The sequence below is a fragment of the Phalangium opilio genome, unplaced genomic scaffold (assembly GCF_054372755.1).
Source record: "Phalangium opilio isolate 3A_F unplaced genomic scaffold, DU_Popi_V2 ptg000090l_1, whole genome shotgun sequence".
NCBI classification, from domain to species: domain Eukaryota; kingdom Metazoa; phylum Arthropoda; class Arachnida; order Opiliones; family Phalangiidae; genus Phalangium; species Phalangium opilio.
Window position 1 is genome coordinate 4,643,580 of NW_028324195.1, and position 24,139 is coordinate 4,667,718.

At 41.7% G+C, this 24,139-nt stretch overlaps 66 non-coding genes across 66 annotated transcripts; all 66 read left to right on the plus strand.

Moving 5' to 3' along the window:
- The first annotated feature begins 1,002 nt into the window (after positions 1 to 1,002).
- Positions 1,003 to 1,086, plus strand: TRNAL-UAA (transfer RNA leucine (anticodon UAA)). Its single transcript has one exon. It is a non-coding gene; the product is annotated as a tRNA-Leu (tRNA).
- A 390-nt stretch (positions 1,087 to 1,476) lies between these two features.
- On the plus strand, positions 1,477 to 1,560 carry TRNAL-UAA (transfer RNA leucine (anticodon UAA)). Its single transcript has one exon. It is a non-coding gene; the product is annotated as a tRNA-Leu (tRNA).
- Positions 1,561 to 1,713: 153 nt separating this feature from the next.
- TRNAL-UAA (transfer RNA leucine (anticodon UAA)) lies at positions 1,714 to 1,797 on the plus strand. Its single transcript has one exon. It is a non-coding gene; the product is annotated as a tRNA-Leu (tRNA).
- Positions 1,798 to 1,950: 153 nt separating this feature from the next.
- Positions 1,951 to 2,034, plus strand: TRNAL-UAA (transfer RNA leucine (anticodon UAA)). The gene has a single exon. It is a non-coding gene; the product is annotated as a tRNA-Leu (tRNA).
- Positions 2,035 to 2,424: 390 nt separating this feature from the next.
- Positions 2,425 to 2,508, plus strand: TRNAL-UAA (transfer RNA leucine (anticodon UAA)). Its single transcript has one exon. It is a non-coding gene; the product is annotated as a tRNA-Leu (tRNA).
- A 153-nt stretch (positions 2,509 to 2,661) lies between these two features.
- TRNAL-UAA (transfer RNA leucine (anticodon UAA)) lies at positions 2,662 to 2,745 on the plus strand. The gene has a single exon. It is a non-coding gene; the product is annotated as a tRNA-Leu (tRNA).
- Positions 2,746 to 2,898: 153 nt separating this feature from the next.
- TRNAL-UAA (transfer RNA leucine (anticodon UAA)) lies at positions 2,899 to 2,982 on the plus strand. Its single transcript has one exon. It is a non-coding gene; the product is annotated as a tRNA-Leu (tRNA).
- Positions 2,983 to 3,372: 390 nt separating this feature from the next.
- TRNAL-UAA (transfer RNA leucine (anticodon UAA)) lies at positions 3,373 to 3,456 on the plus strand. Its single transcript has one exon. It is a non-coding gene; the product is annotated as a tRNA-Leu (tRNA).
- A 153-nt stretch (positions 3,457 to 3,609) lies between these two features.
- TRNAL-UAA (transfer RNA leucine (anticodon UAA)) lies at positions 3,610 to 3,693 on the plus strand. Its single transcript has one exon. It is a non-coding gene; the product is annotated as a tRNA-Leu (tRNA).
- A 390-nt stretch (positions 3,694 to 4,083) lies between these two features.
- Positions 4,084 to 4,167, plus strand: TRNAL-UAA (transfer RNA leucine (anticodon UAA)). Its single transcript has one exon. It is a non-coding gene; the product is annotated as a tRNA-Leu (tRNA).
- A 390-nt stretch (positions 4,168 to 4,557) lies between these two features.
- TRNAL-UAA (transfer RNA leucine (anticodon UAA)) lies at positions 4,558 to 4,641 on the plus strand. Its single transcript has one exon. It is a non-coding gene; the product is annotated as a tRNA-Leu (tRNA).
- A 153-nt stretch (positions 4,642 to 4,794) lies between these two features.
- On the plus strand, positions 4,795 to 4,878 carry TRNAL-UAA (transfer RNA leucine (anticodon UAA)). Its single transcript has one exon. It is a non-coding gene; the product is annotated as a tRNA-Leu (tRNA).
- Positions 4,879 to 5,268: 390 nt separating this feature from the next.
- On the plus strand, positions 5,269 to 5,352 carry TRNAL-UAA (transfer RNA leucine (anticodon UAA)). The gene has a single exon. It is a non-coding gene; the product is annotated as a tRNA-Leu (tRNA).
- Positions 5,353 to 5,505: 153 nt separating this feature from the next.
- Positions 5,506 to 5,589, plus strand: TRNAL-UAA (transfer RNA leucine (anticodon UAA)). The gene has a single exon. It is a non-coding gene; the product is annotated as a tRNA-Leu (tRNA).
- Positions 5,590 to 5,979: 390 nt separating this feature from the next.
- Positions 5,980 to 6,063, plus strand: TRNAL-UAA (transfer RNA leucine (anticodon UAA)). The gene has a single exon. It is a non-coding gene; the product is annotated as a tRNA-Leu (tRNA).
- A 153-nt stretch (positions 6,064 to 6,216) lies between these two features.
- TRNAL-UAA (transfer RNA leucine (anticodon UAA)) lies at positions 6,217 to 6,300 on the plus strand. The gene has a single exon. It is a non-coding gene; the product is annotated as a tRNA-Leu (tRNA).
- A 153-nt stretch (positions 6,301 to 6,453) lies between these two features.
- Positions 6,454 to 6,537, plus strand: TRNAL-UAA (transfer RNA leucine (anticodon UAA)). Its single transcript has one exon. It is a non-coding gene; the product is annotated as a tRNA-Leu (tRNA).
- A 153-nt stretch (positions 6,538 to 6,690) lies between these two features.
- Positions 6,691 to 6,774, plus strand: TRNAL-UAA (transfer RNA leucine (anticodon UAA)). Its single transcript has one exon. It is a non-coding gene; the product is annotated as a tRNA-Leu (tRNA).
- Positions 6,775 to 6,927: 153 nt separating this feature from the next.
- On the plus strand, positions 6,928 to 7,011 carry TRNAL-UAA (transfer RNA leucine (anticodon UAA)). Its single transcript has one exon. It is a non-coding gene; the product is annotated as a tRNA-Leu (tRNA).
- Positions 7,012 to 7,164: 153 nt separating this feature from the next.
- Positions 7,165 to 7,248, plus strand: TRNAL-UAA (transfer RNA leucine (anticodon UAA)). The gene has a single exon. It is a non-coding gene; the product is annotated as a tRNA-Leu (tRNA).
- Positions 7,249 to 7,401: 153 nt separating this feature from the next.
- On the plus strand, positions 7,402 to 7,485 carry TRNAL-UAA (transfer RNA leucine (anticodon UAA)). Its single transcript has one exon. It is a non-coding gene; the product is annotated as a tRNA-Leu (tRNA).
- Positions 7,486 to 7,638: 153 nt separating this feature from the next.
- TRNAL-UAA (transfer RNA leucine (anticodon UAA)) lies at positions 7,639 to 7,722 on the plus strand. Its single transcript has one exon. It is a non-coding gene; the product is annotated as a tRNA-Leu (tRNA).
- A 390-nt stretch (positions 7,723 to 8,112) lies between these two features.
- On the plus strand, positions 8,113 to 8,196 carry TRNAL-UAA (transfer RNA leucine (anticodon UAA)). The gene has a single exon. It is a non-coding gene; the product is annotated as a tRNA-Leu (tRNA).
- Positions 8,197 to 8,349: 153 nt separating this feature from the next.
- TRNAL-UAA (transfer RNA leucine (anticodon UAA)) lies at positions 8,350 to 8,433 on the plus strand. Its single transcript has one exon. It is a non-coding gene; the product is annotated as a tRNA-Leu (tRNA).
- Positions 8,434 to 8,823: 390 nt separating this feature from the next.
- Positions 8,824 to 8,907, plus strand: TRNAL-UAA (transfer RNA leucine (anticodon UAA)). Its single transcript has one exon. It is a non-coding gene; the product is annotated as a tRNA-Leu (tRNA).
- A 153-nt stretch (positions 8,908 to 9,060) lies between these two features.
- On the plus strand, positions 9,061 to 9,144 carry TRNAL-UAA (transfer RNA leucine (anticodon UAA)). Its single transcript has one exon. It is a non-coding gene; the product is annotated as a tRNA-Leu (tRNA).
- Positions 9,145 to 9,534: 390 nt separating this feature from the next.
- On the plus strand, positions 9,535 to 9,618 carry TRNAL-UAA (transfer RNA leucine (anticodon UAA)). The gene has a single exon. It is a non-coding gene; the product is annotated as a tRNA-Leu (tRNA).
- Positions 9,619 to 9,771: 153 nt separating this feature from the next.
- TRNAL-UAA (transfer RNA leucine (anticodon UAA)) lies at positions 9,772 to 9,855 on the plus strand. Its single transcript has one exon. It is a non-coding gene; the product is annotated as a tRNA-Leu (tRNA).
- A 390-nt stretch (positions 9,856 to 10,245) lies between these two features.
- Positions 10,246 to 10,329, plus strand: TRNAL-UAA (transfer RNA leucine (anticodon UAA)). Its single transcript has one exon. It is a non-coding gene; the product is annotated as a tRNA-Leu (tRNA).
- A 153-nt stretch (positions 10,330 to 10,482) lies between these two features.
- Positions 10,483 to 10,566, plus strand: TRNAL-UAA (transfer RNA leucine (anticodon UAA)). Its single transcript has one exon. It is a non-coding gene; the product is annotated as a tRNA-Leu (tRNA).
- A 153-nt stretch (positions 10,567 to 10,719) lies between these two features.
- Positions 10,720 to 10,803, plus strand: TRNAL-UAA (transfer RNA leucine (anticodon UAA)). The gene has a single exon. It is a non-coding gene; the product is annotated as a tRNA-Leu (tRNA).
- A 153-nt stretch (positions 10,804 to 10,956) lies between these two features.
- TRNAL-UAA (transfer RNA leucine (anticodon UAA)) lies at positions 10,957 to 11,040 on the plus strand. Its single transcript has one exon. It is a non-coding gene; the product is annotated as a tRNA-Leu (tRNA).
- A 390-nt stretch (positions 11,041 to 11,430) lies between these two features.
- Positions 11,431 to 11,514, plus strand: TRNAL-UAA (transfer RNA leucine (anticodon UAA)). The gene has a single exon. It is a non-coding gene; the product is annotated as a tRNA-Leu (tRNA).
- A 153-nt stretch (positions 11,515 to 11,667) lies between these two features.
- On the plus strand, positions 11,668 to 11,751 carry TRNAL-UAA (transfer RNA leucine (anticodon UAA)). The gene has a single exon. It is a non-coding gene; the product is annotated as a tRNA-Leu (tRNA).
- Positions 11,752 to 11,904: 153 nt separating this feature from the next.
- TRNAL-UAA (transfer RNA leucine (anticodon UAA)) lies at positions 11,905 to 11,988 on the plus strand. The gene has a single exon. It is a non-coding gene; the product is annotated as a tRNA-Leu (tRNA).
- A 390-nt stretch (positions 11,989 to 12,378) lies between these two features.
- TRNAL-UAA (transfer RNA leucine (anticodon UAA)) lies at positions 12,379 to 12,462 on the plus strand. Its single transcript has one exon. It is a non-coding gene; the product is annotated as a tRNA-Leu (tRNA).
- Positions 12,463 to 12,615: 153 nt separating this feature from the next.
- On the plus strand, positions 12,616 to 12,699 carry TRNAL-UAA (transfer RNA leucine (anticodon UAA)). Its single transcript has one exon. It is a non-coding gene; the product is annotated as a tRNA-Leu (tRNA).
- Positions 12,700 to 12,852: 153 nt separating this feature from the next.
- Positions 12,853 to 12,936, plus strand: TRNAL-UAA (transfer RNA leucine (anticodon UAA)). Its single transcript has one exon. It is a non-coding gene; the product is annotated as a tRNA-Leu (tRNA).
- Positions 12,937 to 13,089: 153 nt separating this feature from the next.
- TRNAL-UAA (transfer RNA leucine (anticodon UAA)) lies at positions 13,090 to 13,173 on the plus strand. Its single transcript has one exon. It is a non-coding gene; the product is annotated as a tRNA-Leu (tRNA).
- Positions 13,174 to 13,326: 153 nt separating this feature from the next.
- TRNAL-UAA (transfer RNA leucine (anticodon UAA)) lies at positions 13,327 to 13,410 on the plus strand. The gene has a single exon. It is a non-coding gene; the product is annotated as a tRNA-Leu (tRNA).
- A 1,338-nt stretch (positions 13,411 to 14,748) lies between these two features.
- Positions 14,749 to 14,832, plus strand: TRNAL-UAA (transfer RNA leucine (anticodon UAA)). Its single transcript has one exon. It is a non-coding gene; the product is annotated as a tRNA-Leu (tRNA).
- A 390-nt stretch (positions 14,833 to 15,222) lies between these two features.
- Positions 15,223 to 15,306, plus strand: TRNAL-UAA (transfer RNA leucine (anticodon UAA)). The gene has a single exon. It is a non-coding gene; the product is annotated as a tRNA-Leu (tRNA).
- A 153-nt stretch (positions 15,307 to 15,459) lies between these two features.
- On the plus strand, positions 15,460 to 15,543 carry TRNAL-UAA (transfer RNA leucine (anticodon UAA)). Its single transcript has one exon. It is a non-coding gene; the product is annotated as a tRNA-Leu (tRNA).
- A 390-nt stretch (positions 15,544 to 15,933) lies between these two features.
- Positions 15,934 to 16,017, plus strand: TRNAL-UAA (transfer RNA leucine (anticodon UAA)). Its single transcript has one exon. It is a non-coding gene; the product is annotated as a tRNA-Leu (tRNA).
- Positions 16,018 to 16,170: 153 nt separating this feature from the next.
- Positions 16,171 to 16,254, plus strand: TRNAL-UAA (transfer RNA leucine (anticodon UAA)). Its single transcript has one exon. It is a non-coding gene; the product is annotated as a tRNA-Leu (tRNA).
- Positions 16,255 to 16,407: 153 nt separating this feature from the next.
- On the plus strand, positions 16,408 to 16,491 carry TRNAL-UAA (transfer RNA leucine (anticodon UAA)). The gene has a single exon. It is a non-coding gene; the product is annotated as a tRNA-Leu (tRNA).
- A 390-nt stretch (positions 16,492 to 16,881) lies between these two features.
- On the plus strand, positions 16,882 to 16,965 carry TRNAL-UAA (transfer RNA leucine (anticodon UAA)). Its single transcript has one exon. It is a non-coding gene; the product is annotated as a tRNA-Leu (tRNA).
- Positions 16,966 to 17,355: 390 nt separating this feature from the next.
- On the plus strand, positions 17,356 to 17,439 carry TRNAL-UAA (transfer RNA leucine (anticodon UAA)). The gene has a single exon. It is a non-coding gene; the product is annotated as a tRNA-Leu (tRNA).
- Positions 17,440 to 17,592: 153 nt separating this feature from the next.
- Positions 17,593 to 17,676, plus strand: TRNAL-UAA (transfer RNA leucine (anticodon UAA)). Its single transcript has one exon. It is a non-coding gene; the product is annotated as a tRNA-Leu (tRNA).
- A 390-nt stretch (positions 17,677 to 18,066) lies between these two features.
- On the plus strand, positions 18,067 to 18,150 carry TRNAL-UAA (transfer RNA leucine (anticodon UAA)). The gene has a single exon. It is a non-coding gene; the product is annotated as a tRNA-Leu (tRNA).
- Positions 18,151 to 18,303: 153 nt separating this feature from the next.
- On the plus strand, positions 18,304 to 18,387 carry TRNAL-UAA (transfer RNA leucine (anticodon UAA)). Its single transcript has one exon. It is a non-coding gene; the product is annotated as a tRNA-Leu (tRNA).
- A 153-nt stretch (positions 18,388 to 18,540) lies between these two features.
- On the plus strand, positions 18,541 to 18,624 carry TRNAL-UAA (transfer RNA leucine (anticodon UAA)). The gene has a single exon. It is a non-coding gene; the product is annotated as a tRNA-Leu (tRNA).
- A 153-nt stretch (positions 18,625 to 18,777) lies between these two features.
- On the plus strand, positions 18,778 to 18,861 carry TRNAL-UAA (transfer RNA leucine (anticodon UAA)). The gene has a single exon. It is a non-coding gene; the product is annotated as a tRNA-Leu (tRNA).
- A 390-nt stretch (positions 18,862 to 19,251) lies between these two features.
- On the plus strand, positions 19,252 to 19,335 carry TRNAL-UAA (transfer RNA leucine (anticodon UAA)). Its single transcript has one exon. It is a non-coding gene; the product is annotated as a tRNA-Leu (tRNA).
- Positions 19,336 to 19,488: 153 nt separating this feature from the next.
- TRNAL-UAA (transfer RNA leucine (anticodon UAA)) lies at positions 19,489 to 19,572 on the plus strand. Its single transcript has one exon. It is a non-coding gene; the product is annotated as a tRNA-Leu (tRNA).
- A 153-nt stretch (positions 19,573 to 19,725) lies between these two features.
- Positions 19,726 to 19,809, plus strand: TRNAL-UAA (transfer RNA leucine (anticodon UAA)). Its single transcript has one exon. It is a non-coding gene; the product is annotated as a tRNA-Leu (tRNA).
- Positions 19,810 to 20,436: 627 nt separating this feature from the next.
- TRNAL-UAA (transfer RNA leucine (anticodon UAA)) lies at positions 20,437 to 20,520 on the plus strand. Its single transcript has one exon. It is a non-coding gene; the product is annotated as a tRNA-Leu (tRNA).
- Positions 20,521 to 21,147: 627 nt separating this feature from the next.
- TRNAL-UAA (transfer RNA leucine (anticodon UAA)) lies at positions 21,148 to 21,231 on the plus strand. Its single transcript has one exon. It is a non-coding gene; the product is annotated as a tRNA-Leu (tRNA).
- Positions 21,232 to 21,621: 390 nt separating this feature from the next.
- TRNAL-UAA (transfer RNA leucine (anticodon UAA)) lies at positions 21,622 to 21,705 on the plus strand. Its single transcript has one exon. It is a non-coding gene; the product is annotated as a tRNA-Leu (tRNA).
- Positions 21,706 to 21,858: 153 nt separating this feature from the next.
- TRNAL-UAA (transfer RNA leucine (anticodon UAA)) lies at positions 21,859 to 21,942 on the plus strand. The gene has a single exon. It is a non-coding gene; the product is annotated as a tRNA-Leu (tRNA).
- A 153-nt stretch (positions 21,943 to 22,095) lies between these two features.
- On the plus strand, positions 22,096 to 22,179 carry TRNAL-UAA (transfer RNA leucine (anticodon UAA)). Its single transcript has one exon. It is a non-coding gene; the product is annotated as a tRNA-Leu (tRNA).
- A 390-nt stretch (positions 22,180 to 22,569) lies between these two features.
- TRNAL-UAA (transfer RNA leucine (anticodon UAA)) lies at positions 22,570 to 22,653 on the plus strand. Its single transcript has one exon. It is a non-coding gene; the product is annotated as a tRNA-Leu (tRNA).
- A 390-nt stretch (positions 22,654 to 23,043) lies between these two features.
- TRNAL-UAA (transfer RNA leucine (anticodon UAA)) lies at positions 23,044 to 23,127 on the plus strand. Its single transcript has one exon. It is a non-coding gene; the product is annotated as a tRNA-Leu (tRNA).
- A 153-nt stretch (positions 23,128 to 23,280) lies between these two features.
- Positions 23,281 to 23,364, plus strand: TRNAL-UAA (transfer RNA leucine (anticodon UAA)). Its single transcript has one exon. It is a non-coding gene; the product is annotated as a tRNA-Leu (tRNA).
- A 390-nt stretch (positions 23,365 to 23,754) lies between these two features.
- TRNAL-UAA (transfer RNA leucine (anticodon UAA)) lies at positions 23,755 to 23,838 on the plus strand. The gene has a single exon. It is a non-coding gene; the product is annotated as a tRNA-Leu (tRNA).
- A 153-nt stretch (positions 23,839 to 23,991) lies between these two features.
- TRNAL-UAA (transfer RNA leucine (anticodon UAA)) lies at positions 23,992 to 24,075 on the plus strand. The gene has a single exon. It is a non-coding gene; the product is annotated as a tRNA-Leu (tRNA).
- The last annotated feature ends 64 nt before the right edge of the window (positions 24,076 to 24,139 follow it).

A 24,139-nucleotide genomic window follows, 5' to 3' on the forward strand; every position in this document is an offset into this window, starting at 1 on the left:
GAATATAATAGTAGAAGTCCACTTTATTTTTCCGATATTAAAAATTAATTGGCGGTCTATAGGTATTTTTTAAACGCTTGTGTTGAAAAGGAAATTAATATAAATTCAAATGATCAAAATAGCCTTCATCATGCTTGAATATTTTTAATGTATCCCTAGTACAGTACAGCACTGAGCTAAGCTTCCACCGATCGATTTAAAGGTTAGCGGGGATAGTTGGACCGATTTATTACTAATTAAAGGTTATGTGCGTCGACATAGAAATTTGTTTTCCTTTTTTAAGTGTGACAAATTTTTTCAATGCTTTAACGTTTTCCGTTTGCTAAAGATGCTGGCCAATATTTTTTAGTTTTACAAAAAGTTTTTTTAGTTTCTTACGGTTAACTGCTTTTAATATCACATAGATCGTGTTCAGATGTCTCTTTAATGATGGCATGCAACCATTGCAAATAGTTACATTGATCCTAGCATAAGCCATTCTAAATCTAAATTATAACGCGATAATAAGCTTCACACTAATCACGACACTGACGGCGGTCTGACAGCCATTATCATCAACCGGAACTTCCGTAGGTTAACCTAACTCAAGATCCGGGTTAATGGGAAAACTATACTTGTAAAACTGAGCTATAGATGGCGGGCTTGGATGTCTTGGAAGAAAGCGCTGTTTACAAAAGCATAACCTACGTCCAGTACTTATAGGGAGCTGTAATATGATTCACTTATGACTATAGCTTCATTTTCAAGGAAATCGTTTAAAAGCGTGTCAGGATGGCCGAGCGGTCTATGGCGTCAGACTTAAGCTCTGATCCTCGTATGAGGGTGTGGGTTTGAAACCCACTTCTGACAACGATTTGTTTCATTTTAATAACTTGTATATCATACTCAGGAAGGGCTTTTCTAGTATGGCAACAAGTGAGTGGCTTTATGTGGCATAGAGATACTGGAGGTATTTTGGTGTTGTACTATAGCTTCATTTTCAAGGAAATCGTTTAAAAGCGTGTCAGGATGGCCGAGTGGTCTTAGGCGTCAGATTTAAGCTCTGATCCTCGTATGAGGGCGTGGGTTCGAACCCCACTTCTGACAACGATTTGTTTCATTTTAATAACTTGTATCTCATACTCAGGAAAGGCTTTTCTAGTATGGCAACAAGTGAGTGGCTTTATGTGGCATAGAGATACGGGAGGTATTTTGGTGTTGTACTATAGCTTTATTTTCAAGGAAAACGTTTAAAAGCGTGTCAGGATGGCCGAGTGGTCTAAGGCGTCAGACTTAAGCTCTTATCCTCGTATGAGGGTGTGGGTTTGAACCCCACTTCTGACAACGATTTTTTTCATTTTAATAACTTGTATATCATACTCAGGAAAGGCTTTTCTAGTATGGCAACAAGTGAGTGGCTTTATGTGGCATAGAGATACGGGAGGTATTTTGGTGTTGTACTATAGCTTCATTTTCAAGGAAATCGTTTAAAAGCGTGTCAGGATGGCCGAGTGGTCTAAGGCGTCAGATTTAAGCTCTGATCCTCGTATGAGGGCGTGGGTTCGAACCCCACTTCTGACAACGATTTGTTTCATTTTAATAACTTGTATCTCATACTCAGGAAAGGCTTTTCTAGTATGGCAACAAGTGAGTGGCTTTATGTGGCATAGAGATACGGGAGGTATTTTGGTGTTGTACTATAGCTTTATTTTCAAGGAAAACGTTTAAAAGCGTGTCAGGATGGCCGAGTGGTCTAAGGCGTCAGACTTAAGCTCTGATCCTCGTATGAGGGTGTGGGTTTGAACCCCACTTCTGACAACGATTTGTTTCATTTTAATAACTTGTATATCATACTCAGGAAAGGCTTTTCTAGTATGGCAACAAGTGAGTGGCTTTATGTGGCATAGAGATACGGGAGGTATTTTGGTGTTGTACTATAGCTTCATTTTCAAGGAAATCGTTTAAAAGCGTGTCAGGATGGCCGAGTGGTCTAAGGCGTCAGATTTAAGCTCTGATCCTCGTATGAGGGCGTGGGTTCGAACCCCACTTCTGACAACGATTTGTTTCATTTTAATAACTTTTATCTCATACTCAGGAGAGGCTTCTCTAGAATGGCAACAAGTGAGTGGCTTTATGTGGCATAGAGATACGGGAGGTATTTTGGAGTTGTACTATAGCTTTATTTTCAAGGAAAACGTTTAAAAGCGTGTCAGGATGGCCGAGTGGTCTATGGCGTCAGACTTAAGCTCTGATCCTCGTATGAGGGTGTGGGTTTGAACCCCACTTCTGACAACGATTTGTTTCATTTTAATAACTTGTATATCATACTCAGGAAGGGCTTTTCTAGTATGGCAACAAGTGAGTGGCTTTATGTGGCATAGAGATACTGGAGGTATTTTGGTGTTGTACTATAGCTTCATTTTCAAGGAAATCGTTTAAAAGCGTGTCAGGATGGCCGAGTGGTCTTAGGCGTCAGATTTAAGCTCTGATCCTCGTATGAGGGCGTGGGTTCGAACCCCACTTCTGACAACGATTTGTTTCATTTTAATAACTTGTATCTCATACTCAGGAAAGGCTTTTCTAGTATGGCAACAAGTGAGTGGCTTTATGTGGCATAGAGATACGGGAGGTATTTTGGTGTTGTACTATAGCTTTATTTTCAAGGAAAACGTTTAAAAGCGTGTCAGGATGGCCGAGTGGTCTAAGGCGTCAGACTTAAGCTCTGATCCTCGTATGAGGGTGTGGGTTTGAACCCCACTTCTGACAACGATTTGTTTCATTTTAATAACTTGTATATCATACTCAGGAAAGGCTTTTCTAGTATGGCAACAAGAGAGTGGCTTTATGTGGCATAGAGATACGGGAGGTATTTTGGTGTTGTACTATAGCTTCATTTTCAAGGAAATCGTTTAAAAGCGTGTCAGGATGGCCGAGTGGTCTAAGGCGTCAGATTTAAGCTCTGATCCTCGTATGAGGGCGTGGGTTCGAACCCCACTTCTGACAACGATTTGTTTCATTTTAATAACTTGTATCTCATACTCAGGAAAGGCTTTTCTAGTATGGCAACGAGTGAGTGGCTTTATGTGGCATAGAGATACGGGAGGTATTTTGGAGTTGTACTATAGCTTTATTTTCAAGGAAAACGTTTAAAAGCGTGTCAGGATGGCCGAGTGGTCTATGGCGTCAGACTTAAGCTCTGATCCTCGTATGAGGGTGTGGGTTTGAACCCCACTTCTGACAACGATTTGTTTCATTTTAATAACTTGTATATCATACTCAGGAAAGGCTTTTCTAGTATGGCAACAAGTGAGTGGCTTTATGTGGCATAGAGATACGGGAGGTATTTTGGTGTTGTACTATAGCTTTATTTTCAAGGAAAACGTTTAAAAGCGTGTCAGGATGGCCGAGTGGTCTAAGGCGTCAGACTTAAGCTCTGATCCTCGTATGAGGGTGTGGGTTTGAACCCCACTTCTGACAACGATTTGTTTCATTTTAATAACTTGTATATCATACTCAGGAAAGGCTTTTCTAGTATGGCAACAAGAGAGTGGCTTTATGTGGCATAGAGATACGGGAGGTATTTTGGTGTTGTACTATAGCTTCATTTTCAAGGAAATCGTTTAAAAGCGTGTCAGGATGGCCGAGTGGTCTAAGGCGTCAGATTTAAGCTCTGATCCTCGTATGAGGGCGTGGGTTCGAACCCCACTTCTGACAACGATTTGTTTCATTTTAATAACTTGTATCTCATACTCAGGAAAGGCTTTTCTAGTATGGCAACGAGTGAGTGGCTTTATGTGGCATAGAGATACGGGAGGTATTTTGGAGTTGTACTATAGCTTTATTTTCAAGGAAAACGTTTAAAAGCGTGTCAGGATGGCCGAGTGGTCTATGGCGTCAGACTTAAGCTCTGATCCTCGTATGAGGGTGTGGGTTTGAACCCCACTTCTGACAACGATTTGTTTCATTTTAATAACTTGTATATCATACTCAGGAAAGGCTTTTCTAGTATGGCAACAAGTGAGTGGCTTTATGTGGCATAGAGATACGGGAGGTATTTTGGTGTTGTACTATAGCTTCATTTTCAAGGAAATCGTTTAAAAGCGTGTCAGGATGGCCGAGTGGTCTAAGGCGTCAGATTTAAGCTCTGATCCTCGTATGAGGGCGTGGGTTCGAACCCCACTTCTGACAACGATTTGTTTCATTTTAATAACTTGTATCTCATACTCAGGAAAGGCTTTTCTAGTATGACAACGAGTGAGTGGCTTTATGTGGCATAGAGATACGGGAGGTATTTTGGAGTTGTACTATAGCTTTATTTTCAAGGAAAACGTTTAAAAGCGTGTCAGGATGGCCGAGTGGTCTATGGCGTCAGACTTAAGCTCTGATCCTCGTATGAGGGTGTGGGTTTGAACCCCACTTCTGACAACGATTTGTTTCATTTTAATAACTTGTATATCATACTCAGGAAAGGCTTTTCTAGTATGGCAACAAGTGAGTGGGTTTATGTGGCATAGAGATACGAGAGGTATTTTGGTGTTGTACTATAGCTTCATTTTCAAGGAAAACGTTTAAAAGCGTGTCAGGATGGCCGAGTGGTCTAAGGCGTCAGATTTAAGCTCTGATCCTCGTATGAGGGCGTGGGTTCGAACCCCACTTCTGACAACGATTTGTTTCACTTTAATAACTTGTATCTCATACTCAGGAAAGGCTTTTCTAGTATGGCAACGAGTGAGTGGGTTTATGTGGCATAGAGATACGAGAGGTATTTTGGTGTTGTACTAAAGCTTCATTTTCAAGGAAAACGTTTAAAAGCGTGTCAGGATGGCCGAGTGGTCTAAGGCGTCAGATTTAAGCTCTGATCCTCGTATGAGGGTGTGGGTTTGAACCCCACTTCTGACAACGATTTGTTTCATTTTAATAACTTGTATCTCATACTCAGGAAGGGCTTTTCTAGTATGGCAACAAGTGAGTGGCTTTATGTGGCATAGAGATACTGGAGGTATTTTGGTGTTGTACTATAGCTTCATTTTCAAGGAAATCGTTTAAAAGCGTGTCAGGATGGCCGAGTGGTCTTAGGCGTCAGATTTAAGCTCTGATCCTCGTATGAGGGTGTGGGTTTGAACCCCACTTCTGACAACGATTTGTTTCATTTTAATAACTTGTATCTCATACTCAGGAAAGGCTTTTCTAGTATGGCAACAAGTGAGTGGCTTTATGTGGCATAGAGATACTAGAGGTATTTTGGTGTTGTACTATAGCTTCATTTTCAAGGAAATCGTTTAAAAGCGTGTCAGGATGGCCGAGTGGTCTTAGGCGTCAGATTTAAGCTCTGATCCTCGTATGAGGGCGTGGGTTCGAACCCCACTTCTGACAACGATTTGTTTCATTTTAATAACTTGTATCTCATACTCAGGAAAGGCTTTTCTAGTATGGCAACAAGTGAGTGGCTTTATGTGGCATAGAGATACGGGAGGTATTTTGGTGTTGTACTATAGCTTTATTTTCAAGGAAAACGTTTAAAAGCGTGTCAGGATGGCCGAGTGGTCTAAGGCGTCAGACTTAAGCTCTGATCCTCGTATGAGGGTGTGGGTTTGAACCCCACTTCTGACAACGATTTGTTTCATTTTAATAACTTGTATCTCATACTCAGGAAGGGCTTTTCTAGTATGGCAACAAGTGAGTGGCTTTATGTGGCATAGAGATACTGGAGGTATTTTGGTGTTGTACTATAGCTTCATTTTCAAGGAAATCGTTTAAAAGCGTGTCAGGATGGCCGAGTGGTCTTAGGCGTCAGATTTAAGCTCTGATCCTCGTATGAGGGTGTGGGTTTGAACCCCACTTCTGACAACGATTTGTTTCATTTTAATAACTTGTATCTCATACTCAGGAAAGGCTTTTCTAGTATGGCAACAAGTGAGTGGCTTTATGTGGCATAGAGATACTAGAGGTATTTTGGTGTTGTACTATAGCTTCATTTTCAAGGAAATCGTTTAAAAGCGTGTCAGGATGGCCGAGTGGTCTTAGGCGTCAGATTTAAGCTCTGATCCTCGTATGAGGGCGTGGGTTCGAACCCCACTTCTGACAACGATTTGTTTCATTTTAATAACTTGTATCTCATACTCAGGAAAGGCTTTTCTAGTATGGCAACAAGTGAGTGGCTTTATGTGGCATAGAGATACGGGAGGTATTTTGGTGTTGTACTATAGCTTTATTTTCAAGGAAAACGTTTAAAAGCGTGTCAGGATGGCCGAGTGGTCTAAGGCGTCAGACTTAAGCTCTGATCCTCGTATGAGGGTGTGGGTTTGAACCCCACTTCTGACAACGATTTGTTTCATTTTAATAACTTGTATCTCATACTCAGGAAAGGCTTCTCTAGTATGGCAACAAGTGAGTGGCTTTATGTGGCATAGAGATACTAGAGGTATTTTGGTGTTGTACTATAGCTTCATTTTCAAGGAAATCGTTTAAAAGCGTGTCAGGATGGCCGAGTGGTCTTAGGCGTCAGATTTAAGCTCTGATCCTCGTATGAGGGCGTGGGTTCGAACCCCACTTCTGACAACGATTTGTTTCATTTTAATAACTTGTATCTCATACTCAGGAAAGGCTTTTCTAGTATGGCAACAAGTGAGTGGCTTTATGTGGCATAGAGATACGGGAGGTATTTTGGTGTTGTACTATAGCTTTATTTTCAAGGAAAACGTTTAAAAGCGTGTCAGGATGGCCGAGTGGTCTAAGGCGTCAGACTTAAGCTCTGATCCTCGTATGAGGGTGTGGGTTTGAACCCCACTTCTGACAACGATTTGTTTCATTTTAATAACTTGTATATCATACTCAGGAAAGGCTTTTCTAGTATGGCAACAAGTGAGTGGCTTTATGTGGCATAGAGATACGGGAGGTATTTTGGTGTTGTACTATAGCTTCATTTTCAAGGAAATCGTTTAAAAGAGTGTCAGGATGGCCGAGTGGTCTAAGGCGTCAGATTTAAGCTCTGATCCTCGTATGAGGGCGTGGGTTCGAACCCCACTTCTGACAACGATTTGTTTCATTTTAATAACTTGTATCTCATACTCAGGAAAGGCTTTTCTAGTATGGCAACGAGTGAGTGGCTTTATGTGGCATAGAGATACGGGAGGTATTTTGGTGTTGTACTATAGCTTTATTTTCAAGGAAAACGTTTAAAAGCGTGTCAGGATGGCCGAGTGGTCTAAGGCGTCAGACTTAAGCTCTGATCCTCGTATGAGGGCGTGGGTTCGAACCCCACTTCTGACAACGATTTGTATCATTTTAATAACTTGTATCTCATACTCAGGAAAGGCTTTTCTAGTATGGCAACAAGTGAGTGGGTTTATGTGGCATAGAGATACGAGAGGTATTTTGGTGTTGTACTATAGCTTCATTTTCAAGGAAAACGTTTAAAAGCGTGTCAGGATGGCCGAGTGGTCTAAGGCGTCAGATTTAAGCTCTGATCCTCGTATGAGGGCGTGGTTTCGAACCCCACTTCTGACAACGATTTGTTTCATTTTAATAACTTTTATCTCATACTCAGGAGAGGCTTCTCTAGAATGGCAACAAGTGAGTGGCTTTATGTGGTATAGAGATACTAGAGGTATTTTCGTGTTATACTATAGCTTCATTTTCAAGGAAAACGTTTAATATCGTGTCAGGGTGGCCGAGTGGTCTAAGGCGTCAGATTTAAGCTCTGATCCTCGTATGAGGGCGTGGGTTCGAACCCCACTTCTGACAACGATTTGTTTCATTTTAATAACTTGTATCTCATACTCAGGAAAGGCTTTTCTAGTATGGCAACGAGTGAGTGGCTTTATGTGGCATAGAGATACGGGAGGTATTTTGGAGTTGTACTATAGCTTTATTTTCAAGGAAAACGTTTAAAAGCGTGTCAGGATGGCCGAGTGGTCTATGGCGTCAGACTTAAGCTCTGATCCTCGTATGAGGGTGTGGGTTTGAACCCCACTTCTGACAACGATTTGTTTCATTTTAATAACTTGTATATCATACTCAGGAAAGGCTTTTCTAGTATGGCAACAAGTGAGTGGGTTTATGTGGCATAGAGATACGAGAGGTATTTTGGTGTTGTACTATAGCTTCATTTTCAAGGAAAACGTTTAAAAGCGTGTCAGGATGGCCGAGTGGTCTAAGGCGTCAGATTTAAGCTCTGATCCTCGTATGAGGGCGTGGGTTCGAACCCCACTTCTGACAACGATTTGTTTCACTTTAATAACTTGTATCTCATACTCAGGAAAGGCTTTTCTAGTATGGCAACGAGTGAGTGGGTTTATGTGGCATAGAGATACGAGAGGTATTTTGGTGTTGTACTAAAGCTTCATTTTCAAGGAAAACGTTTAAAAGCGTGTCAGGATGGCCGAGTGGTCTAAGGCGTCAGATTTAAGCTCTGATCCTCGTATGAGGGTGTGGGTTTGAACCCCACTTCTGACAACGATTTGTTTCATTTTAATAACTTGTATCTCATACTCAGGAAGGGCTTTTCTAGTATGGCAACAAGTGAGTGGCTTTATGTGGCATAGAGATACTGGAGGTATTTTGGTGTTGTACTATAGCTTCATTTTCAAGGAAATCGTTTAAAAGCGTGTCAGGATGGCCGAGTGGTCTTAGGCGTCAGATTTAAGCTCTGATCCTCGTATGAGGGTGTGGGTTTGAACCCCACTTCTGACAACGATTTGTTTCATTTTAATAACTTGTATCTCATACTCAGGAAAGGCTTTTCTAGTATGGCAACAAGTGAGTGGCTTTATGTGGCATAGAGATACTAGAGGTATTTTGGTGTTGTACTATAGCTTCATTTTCAAGGAAATCGTTTAAAAGCGTGTCAGGATGGCCGAGTGGTCTTAGGCGTCAGATTTAAGCTCTGATCCTCGTATGAGGGCGTGGGTTCGAACCCCACTTCTGACAACGATTTGTTTCATTTTAATAACTTGTATCTCATACTCAGGAGAGGCTTCTCTAGAATGGCAACAAGTGAGTGGCTTTATGTGGTATAGAGATACTAGAGGTATTTTCGTGTTATACTATAGCTTCATTTTCAAGGAAAACGTTTAATATCGTGTCAGGGTGGCCGAGTGGTCTAAGGCGTCAGATTTAAGCTCTGATCCTCGTATGAGGGCGTGGGTTCGAACCCCACTTCTGACAACGATTTGTTTCATTTTAATAACTTGTATCTCATACTCAGGAAAGGCTTTTCTAGTATGGCAACGAGTGAGTGGCTTTATGTGGCATAGAGATACGGGAGGTATTTTGGAGTTGTACTATAGCTTTATTTTCAAGGAAAACGTTTAAAAGCGTGTCAGGATGGCCGAGTGGTCTATGGCGTCAGACTTAAGCTCTGATCCTCGTATGAGGGTGTGGGTTTGAACCCCACTTCTGACAACGATTTGTTTCATTTTAATAACTTGTATATCATACTCAGGAAAGGCTTTTCTAGTATGGCAACAAGTGAGTGGGTTTATGTGGCATAGAGATACGAGAGGTATTTTGGTGTTGTACTATAGCTTCATTTTCAAGGAAAACGTTTAAAAGCGTGTCAGGATGGCCGAGTGGTCTAAGGCGTCAGATTTAAGCTCTGATCCTCGTATGAGGGCGTGGGTTCGAACCCCACTTCTGACAACGATTTGTTTCACTTTAATAACTTGTATCTCATACTCAGGAAAGGCTTTTCTAGTATGGCAACGAGTGAGTGGGTTTATGTGGCATAGAGATACGAGAGGTATTTTGGTGTTGTACTAAAGCTTCATTTTCAAGGAAAACGTTTAAAAGCGTGTCAGGATGGCCGAGTGGTCTAAGGCGTCAGATTTAAGCTCTGATCCTCGTATGAGGGTGTGGGTTTGAACCCCACTTCTGACAACGATTTGTTTCATTTTAATAACTTGTATCTCATACTCAGGAAGGGCTTTTCTAGTATGGCAACAAGTGAGTGGCTTTATGTGGCATAGAGATACTGGAGGTATTTTGGTGTTGTACTATAGCTTCATTTTCAAGGAAATCGTTTAAAAGCGTGTCAGGATGGCCGAGTGGTCTTAGGCGTCAGATTTAAGCTCTGATCCTCGTATGAGGGTGTGGGTTTGAACCCCACTTCTGACAACGATTTGTTTCATTTTAATAACTTGTATCTCATACTCAGGAAAGGCTTTTCTAGTATGGCAACAAGTGAGTGGCTTTATGTGGCATAGAGATACTAGAGGTATTTTGGTGTTGTACTATAGCTTCATTTTCAAGGAAATCGTTTAAAAGCGTGTCAGGATGGCCGAGTGGTCTTAGGCGTCAGATTTAAGCTCTGATCCTCGTATGAGGGCGTGGGTTCGAACCCCACTTCTGACAACGATTTGTTTCATTTTAATAACTTGTATCTCATACTCAGGAAAGGCTTTTCTAGTATGGCAACAAGTGAGTGGCTTTATGTGGCATAGAGATACGGGAGGTATTTTGGTGTTGTACTATAGCTTTATTTTCAAGGAAAACGTTTAAAAGCGTGTCAGGATGGCCGAGTGGTCTAAGGCGTCAGACTTAAGCTCTGATCCTCGTATGAGGGTGTGGGTTTGAACCCCACTTCTGACAACGATTTGTTTCATTTTAATAACTTGTATATCATACTCAGGAAAGGCTTTTCTAGTATGGCAACAAGTGAGTGGCTTTATGTGGCATAGAGATACGGGAGGTATTTTGGTGTTGTACTTTAGCTTCATTTTCAAGGAAATCGTTTAAAAGCGTGTCAGGATGGCCGAGTGGTCTAAGGCGTCAGATTTAAGCTCTGATCCTCGTATGAGGGCGTGGGTTCGAACCCCACTTCTGACAACGATTTGTTTCATTTTAATAACTTGTATCTCATACTCAGGAAAGGCTTTTCTAGTATGGCAACGAGTGAGTGGGTTTATGTGGCATAGAGATACGAGAGGTATTTTGGTGTTGTACTAAAGCTTCATTTTCAAGGAAAACGTTTAAAAGCGTGTCAGGATGGCCGAGTGGTCTAAGGCGTCAGATTTAAGCTCTGATCCTCGTATGAGGGTGTGGGTTTGAACCCCACTTCTGACAACGATTTGTTTCATTTTAATAACTTGTATCTCATACTCAGGAAGGGCTTTTCTAGTATGGCAACAAGTGAGTGGCTTTATGTGGCATAGAGATACTGGAGGTATTTTGGTGTTGTACTATAGCTTCATTTTCAAGGAAATCGTTTAAAAGCGTGTCAGGATGGCCGAGTGGTCTTAGGCGTCAGATTTAAGCTCTGATCCTCGTATGAGGGTGTGGGTTTGAACCCCACTTCTGACAACGATTTGTTTCATTTTAATAACTTGTATCTCATACTCAGGAAAGGCTTTTCTAGTATGGCAACAAGTGAGTGGCTTTATGTGGCATAGAGATACTAGAGGTATTTTGGTGTTGTACTATAGCTTCATTTTCAAGGAAATCGTTTAAAAGCGTGTCAGGATGGCCGAGTGGTCTTAGGCGTCAGATTTAAGCTCTGATCCTCGTATGAGGGCGTGGGTTCGAACCCCACTTCTGACAACGATTTGTTTCATTTTAATAACTTGTATCTCATACTCAGGAAAGGCTTTTCTAGTATGGCAACAAGTGAGTGGCTTTATGTGGCATAGAGATACGGGAGGTATTTTGGTGTTGTACTATAGCTTTATTTTCAAGGAAAACGTTTAAAAGCGTGTCAGGATGGCCGAGTGGTCTAAGGCGTCAGACTTAAGCTCTGATCCTCGTATGAGGGTGTGGGTTTGAACCCCACTTCTGACAACGATTTGTTTCATTTTAATAACTTGTATATCATACTCAGGAAAGGCTTTTCTAGTATGGCAACAAGTGAGTGGCTTTATGTGGCATAGAGATACGGGAGGTATTTTGGTGTTGTACTATAGCTTCATTTTCAAGGAAATCGTTTAAAAGCGTGTCAGGATGGCCGAGTGGTCTAAGGCGTCAGATTTAAGCTCTGATCCTCGTATGAGGGCGTGGGTTCGAACCCCACTTCTGACAACGATTTGTTTCATTTTAATAACTTGTATCTCATACTCAGGAAAGGCTTTTCTAGTATGGCAACGAGTGAGTGGCTTTATGTGGCATAGAGATACGGGAGGTATTTTGGTGTTGTACTATAGCTTTATTTTCAAGGAAAACGTTTAAAAGCGTGTCAGGATGGCCGAGTGGTCTAAGGCGTCAGACTTAAGCTCTGATCCTCGTATGATGGTGTGGGTTTGAACCCCACTTCTGACAACGATTTGTTTCATTTTAATAACTTGTATCTCATACTCAGGAAAGGCTTCTCTAGTATGGCAACAAGTGAGTGGCTTTATGTGGCATAGAGATACTAGAGGTATTTTGGTGTTGTACTATAGCTTCATTTTCAAGGAAATCGTTTAAAAGCGTGTCAGGATGGCCGAGTGGTCTTAGGCGTCAGATTTAAGCTCTGATCCTCGTATGAGGGCGTGGGTTCGAACCCCACTTCTGACAACGATTTGTTTCATTTTAATAACTTGTATCTCATACTCAGGAAAGGCTTTTCTAGTATGGCAACAAGTGAGTGGCTTTATGTGGCATAGAGATACGGGAGGTATTTTGGTGTTGTACTATAGCTTTATTTTCAAGGAAAACGTTTAAAAGCGTGTCAGGATGGCCGAGTGGTCTAAGGCGTCAGACTTAAGCTCTGATCCTCGTATGAGGGTGTGGGTTTGAACCCCACTTCTGACAACGATTTGTTTCATTTTAATAACTTGTATATCATACTCAGGAAAGGCTTTTCTAGTATGGCAACAAGTGAGTGGCTTTATGTGGCATAGAGATACGGGAGGTATTTTGGTGTTGTACTATAGCTTCATTTTCAAGGAAATCGTTTAAAAGAGTGTCAGGATGGCCGAGTGGTCTAAGGCGTCAGATTTAAGCTCTGATCCTCGTATGAGGGCGTGGGTTCGAACCCCACTTCTGACAACGATTTGTTTCATTTTAATAACTTGTATCTCATACTCAGGAAAGGCTTTTCTAGTATGGCAACGAGTGAGTGGCTTTATGTGGCATAGAGATACGGGAGGTATTTTGGTGTTGTACTATAGCTTTATTTTCAAGGAAAACGTTTAAAAGCGTGTCAGGATGGCCGAGTGGTCTAAGGCGTCAGACTTAAGCTCTGATCCTCGTATGAGGGCGTGGGTTCGAACCCCACTTCTGACAACGATTTGTATCATTTTAATAACTTGTATCTCATACTCAGGAAAGGCTTTTCTAGTATGGCAACAAGTGAGTGGGTTTATGTGGCATAGAGATACGAGAGGTATTTTGGTGTTGTACTATAGCTTCATTTTCAAGGAAAACGTTTAAAAGCGTGTCAGGATGGCCGAGTGGTCTAAGGCGTCAGATTTAAGCTCTGATCCTCGTATGAGGGCGTGGTTTCGAACCCCACTTCTGACAACGATTTGTTTCATTTTAATAACTTTTATCTCATACTCAGGAGAGGCTTCTCTAGAATGGCAACAAGTGAGTGGCTTTATGTGGTATAGAGATACTAGAGGTATTTTCGTGTTATACTATAGCTTCATTTTCAAGGAAAACGTTTAATATCGTGTCAGGGTGGCCGAGTGGTCTAAGGCGTAAGATATAAGCTCTGATCCTCGTATGAAAGCGTGGGTTCGAACCCCACTTCTGACAACGATTTGTTTCATTTTAATAACTTGTATCTCATACTCAGGAAAGGCTTCTCTTGTATGGCAACAAGTGAGTGGCTTTATGTGGCATAGAGATACGGGAGGTATTTTGGTGTTGTACTATAGCTTCATTTTCAAGGAAAACGTTTACAAGCGTGTCAGGATGGCCGAGTGGTCTAAGGCGTCAGATTTAAGCTCTGATCATCGTATGAGGGTGTGGGTTTGAACCCCACTTCTGACAACGATTTGTTTCATTTTAATAACTTTTATCTCATACTCAGGAGAGGCTTCTCTAGAATGGCAACAAGTGAGTGGCTTTATGTGGCATAGAGATACGGGAGGTATTTTGGAGTTGTACTATAGCTTTATTTTCAAGGAAAACGTTTAAAAGCGTGTCAGGATGGCCGAGTGGTCTATGGCGTCAGACTTAAGCTCTGATCCTCGTATGAGGGTGTGGGTTTGAACCCCACTTCTGACAACGATTTGTTTCATTTTAATAACTTGTATATCATACTCAGGAAGGGCTTTTCTAGTATGGCAACAAGTGAGTGGCTTTTTGTGGCATAGAGATACTGGAGGTATTTTGGTGTTGTACTATAGCTTCATTTTCAAGGAAATCGTTTAAAAGCGTGTCAGGATGGCCGAGTGGTCTTAGGCGTCAGATTTAAGCTCTGATCATCGTATGAGGGTGTGGGTTTGAACCCCACTTCTGACAACGATTTGTTTCATTTTAATAACTTTTATCTCATACTCAGGAGAGGCTTCTCTAGAATGGCAACAAGTGAGTGGCTTTATGTGGCATAGAGATACGGGAGGTATTTTGGAGTTGTACTATAGCTTTATTTTCAAGGAAAACGTTTAAAAGCGTGTCAGGATGGCCGAGTGGTCTATGGCGTCAGACTTAAGCTCTGATCCTCGTATGAGGGTGTGGGTTTGAACCCCACTTCTGACAACGATTTGTTTCATTTTAATAACTTGTATATCATACTCAGGAAGGGCTTTTCTAGTATGGCAACAAGTGAGTGGCTTTATGTGGCATAGAGATACGGGAGGTATTTTGGTGTTGTACTATAGCTTTATTTTCAAGGAAAACGTTTAAAAGCGTGTCAGGATGGCCGAGTGGTCTAAGGCGTCAGACTTAAGCTCTGATCCTCGTATGAGGGTGTGGGTTTGAACCCCACTTCTGACAACGATTTGTTTCATTTTAATAACTTGTATCTCATACTCAGGAAAGGCTTTTCTAGTATGGCAACAAGTGAGTGGCTTTATGTGGCATAGAGATACGGGAGGTATTTTGGTGTTGTACTATAGCTTAATTTTCAAGGAAAACGTTTAAAAGCGTGTCAGGATGGTCGAGTGGTCTTAGGCGTCAGATTTAAGCTCTGATCCTCGTATGAGGGTGTGGGTTTGAACCCCACTTCTGACAACGATTTGTTTCATTTTGATAACTTGTATCTCATACTCAGGAAAGGCTTTTCTAGTATGGCAACAAGTGAGTGGCTTTATGTGGCATAGAGATACTGGAGGTATTTTGGTGTTGTACTATAGCTTCATTTTCAAGGAAATCGTTTAAAAGCGTGTCAGGATGGCCGAGTGGTCTTAGGCGTCAGATTTAAGCTCTGATCCTCGTATGAGGGCGTGGGTTCGAACCCCACTTCTGACAACGATTTGTTTCATTTTAATAACTTGTATCTCATACTCTGGAAAGGCTTTTCTAGTATGGCAACAAGTGAGTGGCTTTATGTGGCATAGAGATACGGGAGGTATTTTGGTGTTGTACTATAGCTTTATTTTCAAGGAAAACGTTTAAAAGCGTGTCAGGATGGCCGAGTGGTCTAAGGCGTCAGATTTAAGCTCTGATCCTCGTATGAGGGCGTGGGTTCGAACCCCACTTCTGACAACGATTTGTTTCATTTTAATAACTTGTATCTCATACTCAGGAAAGGCTTTTCTAGTATGGCAACGAGTGAGTGGCTTTATGTGGCATAGAGATACGGGAGGTATTTTGGAGTTGTACTATAGCTTTATTTTCAAGGAAAACGTTTAAAAGCGTGTCAGGATGGCCGAGTGGTCTATGGCGTCAGACTTAAGCTCTGATCCTCGTATGAGGGTGTGGGTTTGAACCCCACTTCTGACAACGATTTGTTTCATTTTAATAACTTGTATATCATACTCAGGAAGGGCTTTTCTAGTATGGCAACAAGTGAGTGGCTTTATGTGGCATAGAGATACTGGAGGTATTTTGGTGTTGTACTATAGCTTCATTTTCAAGGAAATCGTTTAAAAGCGTGTCAGGATGGCCGAGTGGTCTTAGGCGTCAGATTTAAGCTCTGATCCTCGTATGAGGGCGTGGGTTCGAACCCCACTTCTGACAACGATTTGTTTCATTTTAATAACTTGTATCTCATACTCAGGAAAGGCTTTTCTAGTATGGCAACAAGTGAGTGGCTTTATGTGGCATAGAGATACGGGAGGTATTTTGGTGTTGTACTATAGCTTTATTTTCAAGGAAAACGTTTAAAAGCGTGTCAGGATGGCCGAGTGGTCTAAGGCGTCAGACTTAAGCTCTGATCCTCGTATGAGGGTGTGGGTTTGAACCCCACTTCTGACAACGATTTGTTTCATTTTAATAACTTGTATATCATACTCAGGAAAGGCTTTTCTAGTATGGCAACAAGAGAGTGGCTTTATGTGGCATAGAGATACGGGAGGTATTTTGGTGTTGTACTATAGCTTCATTTTCAAGGAAATCGTTTAAAAGCGTGTCAGGATGGCCGAGTGGTCTAAGGCGTCAGATTTAAGCTCTGATCCTCGTATGAGGGCGTGGGTTCGAACCCCACTTCTGACAACGATTTGTTTCATTTTAATAACTTGTATCTCATACTCAGGAAAGGCTTTTCTAGTATGGCAACGAGTGAGTGGCTTTATGTGGCATAGAGATACGGGAGGTATTTTGGAGTTGTACTATAGCTTTATTTTCAAGGAAAACGTTTAAAAGCGTGTCAGGATGGCCGAGTGGTCTATGGCGTCAGACTTAAGCTCTGATCCTCGTATGAGGGTGTGGGTTTGAACCCCACTTCTGACAACGATTTGTTTCATTTTAATAACTTGTATATCATACTCAGGAAAGGCTTTTCTAGTATGGCAACAAGTGAGTGGCTTTATGTGGCATAGAGATACGGGAGGTATTTTGGTGTTGTACTATAGCTTCATTTTCAAGGAAATCGTTTAAAAGCGTGTCAGGATGGCCGAGTGGTCTAAGGCGTCAGATTTAAGCTCTGATCCTCGTATGAGGGCGTGGGTTCGAACCCCACTTCTGACAACGATTTGTTTCATTTTAATAACTTGTATCTCATACTCAGGAAAGGCTTTTCTAGTATGGCAACGAGTGAGTGGCTTTATGTGGCATAGAGATACGGGAGGTATTTTGGAGTTGTACTATAGCTTTATTTTCAAGGAAAACGTTTAAAAGCGTGTCAGGATGGCCGAGTGGTCTATGGCGTCAGACCTAAGCTCTGATCCTCGTATGAGGGTGTGGGTTTGAACCCCACTTCTGACAACGATTTGTTTCATTTTAATAACTTGTATATCATACTCAGGAAGGGCTTTTCTAGTATGGCAACAAGTGAGTGGCTTTATGTGGCATAGAGATACTGGAGGTATTTTGGTGTTGTACTATAGCTTCATTTTCAAGGAAATCGTTTAAAAGCGTGTCAGGATGGCCGAGTGGTCTTAGGCGTCAGATTTAAGCTCTGATCCTCGTATGAGGGCGTGGGTTCGAACCCCACTTCTGACAACGATTTGTTTCACTTTAATAACTTGTATCTCATACTCAGGAAAGGCTTTTCTAGTATGGCAACGAGTGAGTGGGTTTATGTGGCATAGAGATACGAGAGGTATTTTGGTGTTGTACTAAAGCTTCATTTTCAAGGAAAACGTTTAAAAGCGTGTCAGGATGGCCGAGTGGTCTAAGGCGTCAGATTTAAGCTCTGATCCTCGTATGAGGGTGTGGGTTTGAACCCCACTTCTGACAACGATTTGTTTCATTTTAATAACTTGTATCTCATACTCAGGAAGGGCTTTTCTAGTATGGCAACAAGTGAGTGGCTTTATGTGGCATAGAGATACTGGAGGTATTTTGGTGTTGTACTATAGCTTCATTTTCAAGGAAATCGTTTAAAAGCGTGTCAGGATGGCCGAGTGGTCTTAGGCGTCAGATTTAAGCTCTGATCCTCGTATGAGGGTGTGGGTTTGAACCCCACTTCTGACAACGATTTGTTTCATTTTAATAACTTGTATCTCATACTCAGGAAAGGCTTTTCTAGTATGGCAACAAGTGAGTGGCTTTATGTGGCATAGAGATACTAGAGGTATTTTGGTGTTGTACTTTAGCTTCATTTTCAAGGAAATCGTTTAAAAGCGTGTCAGGATGGCCGAGTGGTCTTAGGCGTCAGATTTAAGCTCTGATCCTCGTATGAGGGCGTGGGTTCGAACCCCACTTCTGACAACGATTTGTTTCATTTCAATAACTTGTATCTCATACTCAGGAAAGGCTTTTCTAGTATGGCAACAAGTGAGTGGCTTTATGTGGCATAGAGATACGGGAGGTATTTTGGTGTTGTACTATAGCTTTATTTTCAAGGAAAACGTTTAAAAGCGTGTCAGGATGGCCGAGTGGTCTAAGGCGTCAGACTTAAGCTCTGATCCTCGTATGAGGGTGTGGGTTTGAACCCCACTTCTGACAACGATTTGTTTCATTTTAATAACTTGTATATCATACTCAGGAAAGGCTTTTCTAGTATGGCAACAAGTGAGTGGCTTTATGTGGCATAGAGATACGGGAGGTATTTTGGTGTTGTACTATAGCTTCATTTTCAAGGAAATCGTTTAAAAGCGTGTCAGGATGGCCGAGTGGTCTAAGGCGTCAGATTTAAGCTCTGATCCTCGTATGAGGGCGTGGGTTCGAACCCCACTTCTGACAACGATTTGTTTCATTTTAATAACTTGTATCTCATACTCAGGAAAGGCTTTTCTAGTATGGCAACGAGTGAGTGGCTTTATGTGGCATAGAGATACGGGAGGTATTTTGGTGTTGTACTATAGCTTTATTTTCAAGGAAAACGTTTAAAAGCGTGTCAGGATGGCCGAGTGGTCTAAGGCGTCAGACTTAAGCTCTGATCCTCGTATGAGGGTGTGGGTTTGAACCCCACTTCTGACAACGATTTGTTTCATTTTAATAACTTGTATCTCATACTCAGGAAAGGCTTTTCTAGTATGGCAACAAGTGAGTGGCTTTATGTGGCATAGAGATACGGGAGGTATTTTGGTGTTGTACTATAGCTTAATTTTCAAGGAAAACGTTTAAAAGCGTGTCAGGATGGTCGAGTGGTCTTAGGCGTCAGATTTAAGCTCTGATCCTCGTATGAGGGTGTGGGTTTGAACCCCACTTCTGACAACGATTTGTTTCATTTTGATAACTTGTATCTCATACTCAGGAAAGGCTTTTCTAGTATGGCAACAAGTGAGTGGCTTTATGTGGCATAGAGATACTGGAGGTATTTTGGTGTTGTACTATAGCTTCATTTTCAAGGAAATCGTTTAAAAGCGTGTCAGGATGGCCGAGTGGTCTTAGGCGTCAGATTTAAGCTCTGATCCTCGTATGAGGGCGTGGGTTCGAACCCCACTTCTGACAACGATTTGTTTCATTTTAATAACTTGTATCTCATACTCAGGAAAGGCTTTTCTAGTATGGCAACAAGTGAGTGGCTTTATGTGGCATAGAGATACTGGAGGTATTTTGGTGTTGTACTATAGCTTCATTTTCAAGGAAATCGTTTAAAAGCGTGTCAGGATGGCCGAGTGGTCTTAGGCGTCAGATTTAAGCTCTGATCCTCGTATGAGGGCGTGGGTTCGAACCCCACTTCTGACAACGATTTGTTTCATTTTAATAACTTGTATCTCATACTCTGGAAAGGCTTTTCTAGTATGGCAACAAGTGAGTGGCTTTATGTGGCATAGAGATACGGGAGGTATTTTGGTGTTGTACTATAGCTTTATTTTCAAGGAAAACGTTTAAAAGCGTGTCAGGATGGCCGAGTGGTCTAAGGCGTCAGATTTAAGCTCTGATCCTCGTATGAGGGCGTGGGTTCGAACCCCACTTCTGACAACGATTTGTTTCATTTTAATAACTTGTATCTCATACTCAGGAAAGGCTTTTCTAGTATGGCAACGAGTGAGTGGTTTTATGTGGCATAGAGATACGGGAGGTATTTTGGAGTTGTACTATAGCTTTATTTTCAAGGAAAACGTTTAAAAGCGTGTCAGGATGGCCGAGTGGTCTATGGCGTCAGACTTAAGCTCTGATCCTCGTATGAGGGTGTGGGTTTGAACCCCACTTCTGACAACGATTTGTTTCATTTTAATAACTTGTATATCATACTCAGGAAAGGCTTTTCTAGTATGGCAACAAGTGAGTGGCTTTATGTGGCATAGAGATACGGGAGGTATTTTGGTGTTGTACTATAGCTTTATTTTCAAGGAAAACGTTTAAAAGCGTGTCAGGATGGCCGAGTGGTCTATGGCGTCAGACTTAAGCTCTAATCCTCGTATGAGGGTGTGGGTTTGAACCCCACTTCTGACAACGATTTGTTTCATTTTAATAACTTGTATATCATACTCAGGAAGGGCTTTTCTAGTATGGCAACAAGTGAGTGGCTTTTTGTGGCATAGAGATACTGGAGGTATTTTGGTGTTGTACTATAGCTTCATTTTCAAGGAAATCGTTTAAAAGCGTGTCAGGATGGCCGAGTGGTCTTAGGCGTCAGATTTAAGCTCTGATCCTCGTATGAGGGCGTGGGTTCGAACCCCACTTCTGACAACGATTTGTTTCATTTTAATAACTTTTATCTCATACTCAGGAGAGGCTTCTCTAGAATGGCAACAAGTGAGTGGCTTTATGTGGTATAGAGATACTAGAGGTATTTTCGTGTTGTACTATAGCTTCATTTTCAAGGAAAACGTTTAATATCGTGTCAGGGTGGCCGAGTGGTCTAAGGCGTAAGATATAAGCTCTGATCCTCGTATGAAAGCGTGGGTTCGAACCCCACTTCTGAAAACGATTTGTTTCATTTTAATAACTTGTATCTCATACTCAGGAAAGGCTTTTCTTGTATGGCAACAAGTGAGTGGCTTTATGTGGCATAGAGATACGGGAGGTATTTTGGTGTTGTACTATAGCTTCATTTTCAAGGAAAACGTTTACAAGCGTGTCAGGATGGCCGAGTGGTCTAAGGCGTCAGATTTAAGCTCTGATCATCGTATGAGGGTGTGGGTTTGAACCCCACTTCTGACAACGATTTGTTTCATTTTAATAACTTGTATATCATACTCAGGAAGGGCTTTTCTAGTATGGCAACAAGTGAGTGGCTTTATGTGGCATAGAGATACGGGAGGTATTTTGGTGTTGTACTATAGCTTCATTTTCAAGGAAATCGTTTAAAAGCGTGTCAGGATGGCCGAGTGGTCTAAGGCGTCAGATTTAAGCTCTGATCCTCGTATGAGGGCGTGGGTTCGAACCCCACTTCTGACAACGATTTGTTTCATTTTAATAACTTTTATCTCATACTCAGGAGAGGCTTCTCTAGAATGGCAACAAGTGAGTGGCTTTATGTGGCATAGAGATACGGGAGGTATTTTGGAGTTGTACTATAGCTTTATTTTCAAGGAAAACGTTTAAAAGCGTGTCAGGATGGCCGAGTGGTCTATGGCGTCAGACTTAAGCTCTGATCCTCGTATGAGGGTGTGGGTTTGAACCCCACTTCTGACAACGATTTGTTTCATTTTAATAACTTGTATATCATACTCAGGAAGGGCTTTTCTAGTATGGCAACAAGTGAGTGGCTTTATGTGGCATAGAGATACTGGAGGTATTTTGGTGTTGTACTATAGCTTCATTTTCAAGGAAATCGTTTAAAAGCGTGTCAGGATGGCCGAGTGGTCTTAGGCGTCAGATTTAAGCTCTGATCCTCGTATGAGGGCGTGGGTTCGAACCCCACTTCTGACAACGATTTGTTTCATTTTAATAACTTGTATCTCATACTCAGGAAAGGCTTTTCTAGTATGGCAACAAGTGAGTGGCTTTATGTGGCATAGAGATACGGGAGGTATTTTGGTGTTGTACTATAGCTTTATTTTCAAGGAAAACGTTTAAAAGCGTGTCAGGATGGCCGAGTGGTCTAAGGCGTCAGACTTAAGCTCTGATCCTCGTATGAGGGTGTGGGTTTGAACCCCACTTCTGACAACGATTTGTTTCATTTTAATAACTTGTATATCATACTCAGGAAAGGCTTTTCTAGTATGGCAACAAGAGAGTGGCTTTATGTGGCATAGAGATACGGGAGGTATTTTGGTGTTGTACTATAGCTTCATTTTCAAGGAAATCGTTTAAAAGCGTGTCAGGATGGCCGAGTGGTCTAAGGCGTCAGATTTAAGCTCTGATCCTCGTATGAGGGCGTGGGTTCGAACCCCACTTCTGACAACGATTTGTTTCATTTTAATAACTTGTATCTCATACTCAGGAAAGGCTTTTCTAGTATGGCAACGAGTGAGTGGCTTTATGTGGCATAGAGATACGGGAGGTATTTTGGAGTTGTACTATAGCTTTATTTTCAAGGAAAACGTTTAAAAGCGTGTCAGGATGGCCGAGTGGTCTATGGCGTCAGACTTAAGCTCTGATCCTCGTATGAGGGTGTGGGTTTGAACCCCACTTCTGACAACGATTTGTTTCATTTTAATAACTTGTATATCATACTCAGGAAAGGCTTTTCTAGTATGGCAACAAGTGAGTGGCTTTATGTGGCATAGAGATACGGGAGGTATTTTGGTGTTGTACTATAGCTTCATTTTCAAGGAAATCGTTTAAAAGCGTGTCAGGATGGCCGAGTGGTCTAAGGCGTCAGATTTAAGCTCTGATCCTCGTATGAGGGTGTGGGTTCGAACCCCACTTCTGACAACGATTTGTTTCATTTTAATAACTTGTATCTCATACTCAGGAAAGGCTTTTCTAGTATGGCAACGAGTGAGTGGCTTTATGTGGCATAGAGATACGGGAGGTATTTTGGAGTTGTACTATAGCTTTATTTTCAAGGAAAACGTTTAAAAGCGTGTCAGGATGGCCGAGTGGTCTATGGCGTCAGACTTAAGCTCTGATCCTCGTATGAGGGTGTGGGTTTGAACCCCACTTCTGACAACGATTTGTTTCATTTTAATAACTTGTATATCATACTCAGGAAAGGCTTTTCTAGTATGGCAACAAGTGAGTGGGTTTATGTGGCATAGAGATACGAGAGGTATTTTGGTGTTGTACTATAGCTTCATTTTCAAGGAAAACGTTTAAAAGCGTGTCAGGATGGCCGAGTGGTCTAAGGCGTCAGATTTAAGCTCTGATCCTCGTATGAGGGCGTGGGTTCGAACCCCACTTCTGACAACGATTTGTTTCACTTTAATAACTTGTATCTCATACTCAGGAAAGGCTTTTCTAGTATGGCAACGAGTGAGTGGGTTTATGTGGCATAGAGATACGAGAGGTATTTTGGTGTTGTACTAAAGCTTCATTTTCAAGGAAAACGTTTAAAAGCGTGTCAGGATGGCCGAGTGGTCTAAGGCGTCAGATTTAAGCTCTGATCCTCGTATGAGGGTGTGGGTTTGAACCCCACTTCTGACAACGATTTGTTTCATTTTAATAACTTGTATCTCATACTCAGGAAGGGCTTTTCTAGTATGGCAACAAGTGAGTGGCTTTATGTGGCATAGAGATACTGGAGGTATTTTGGTGTTGTACTATAGCTTCATTTTCAAGGAAATCGTTTAAAAGCGTGTCAGGATGGCCGAGTGGTCTTAGGCGTCAGATTTAAGCTCTGATCCTCGTATGAGGGTGTGGGTTTGAACCCCACTTCTGACAACGATTTGTTTCATTTTAATAACTTGTATCTCATACTCAGGAAAGGCTTTTCTAGTATGGCAACAAGTGAGTGGCTTTATGTGGCATAGAGATACTAGAGGTATTTTGGTGTTGTACTATAGCTTCATTTTCAAGGAAATCGTTTAAAAGCGTGTCAGGATGGCCGAGTGGTCTTAGGCGTCAGATTTAAGCTCTGATCCTCGTATGAGGGCGTGGGTTCGAACCCCACTTCTGACAACGATTTGTTTCATTTTAATAACTTGTATCTCATACTCAGGAAAGGCTTTTCTAGTATGGCAACAAGTGAGTGGCTTTATGTGGCATAGAGATACGGGAGGTATTTTGGTGTTGTACTATAGCTTTATTTTCAAGGAAAACGTTTAAAAGCGTGTCAGGATGGCCGAGTGGTCTAAGGCGTCAGACTTAAGCTCTGATCCTCGTATGAGGGTGTGGGTTTGAACCCCACTTCTGACAACGATTTGTTTCATTTTAATAACTTGTATATCATACTCAGGAAAGGCTTTTCTAGTATGGCAAC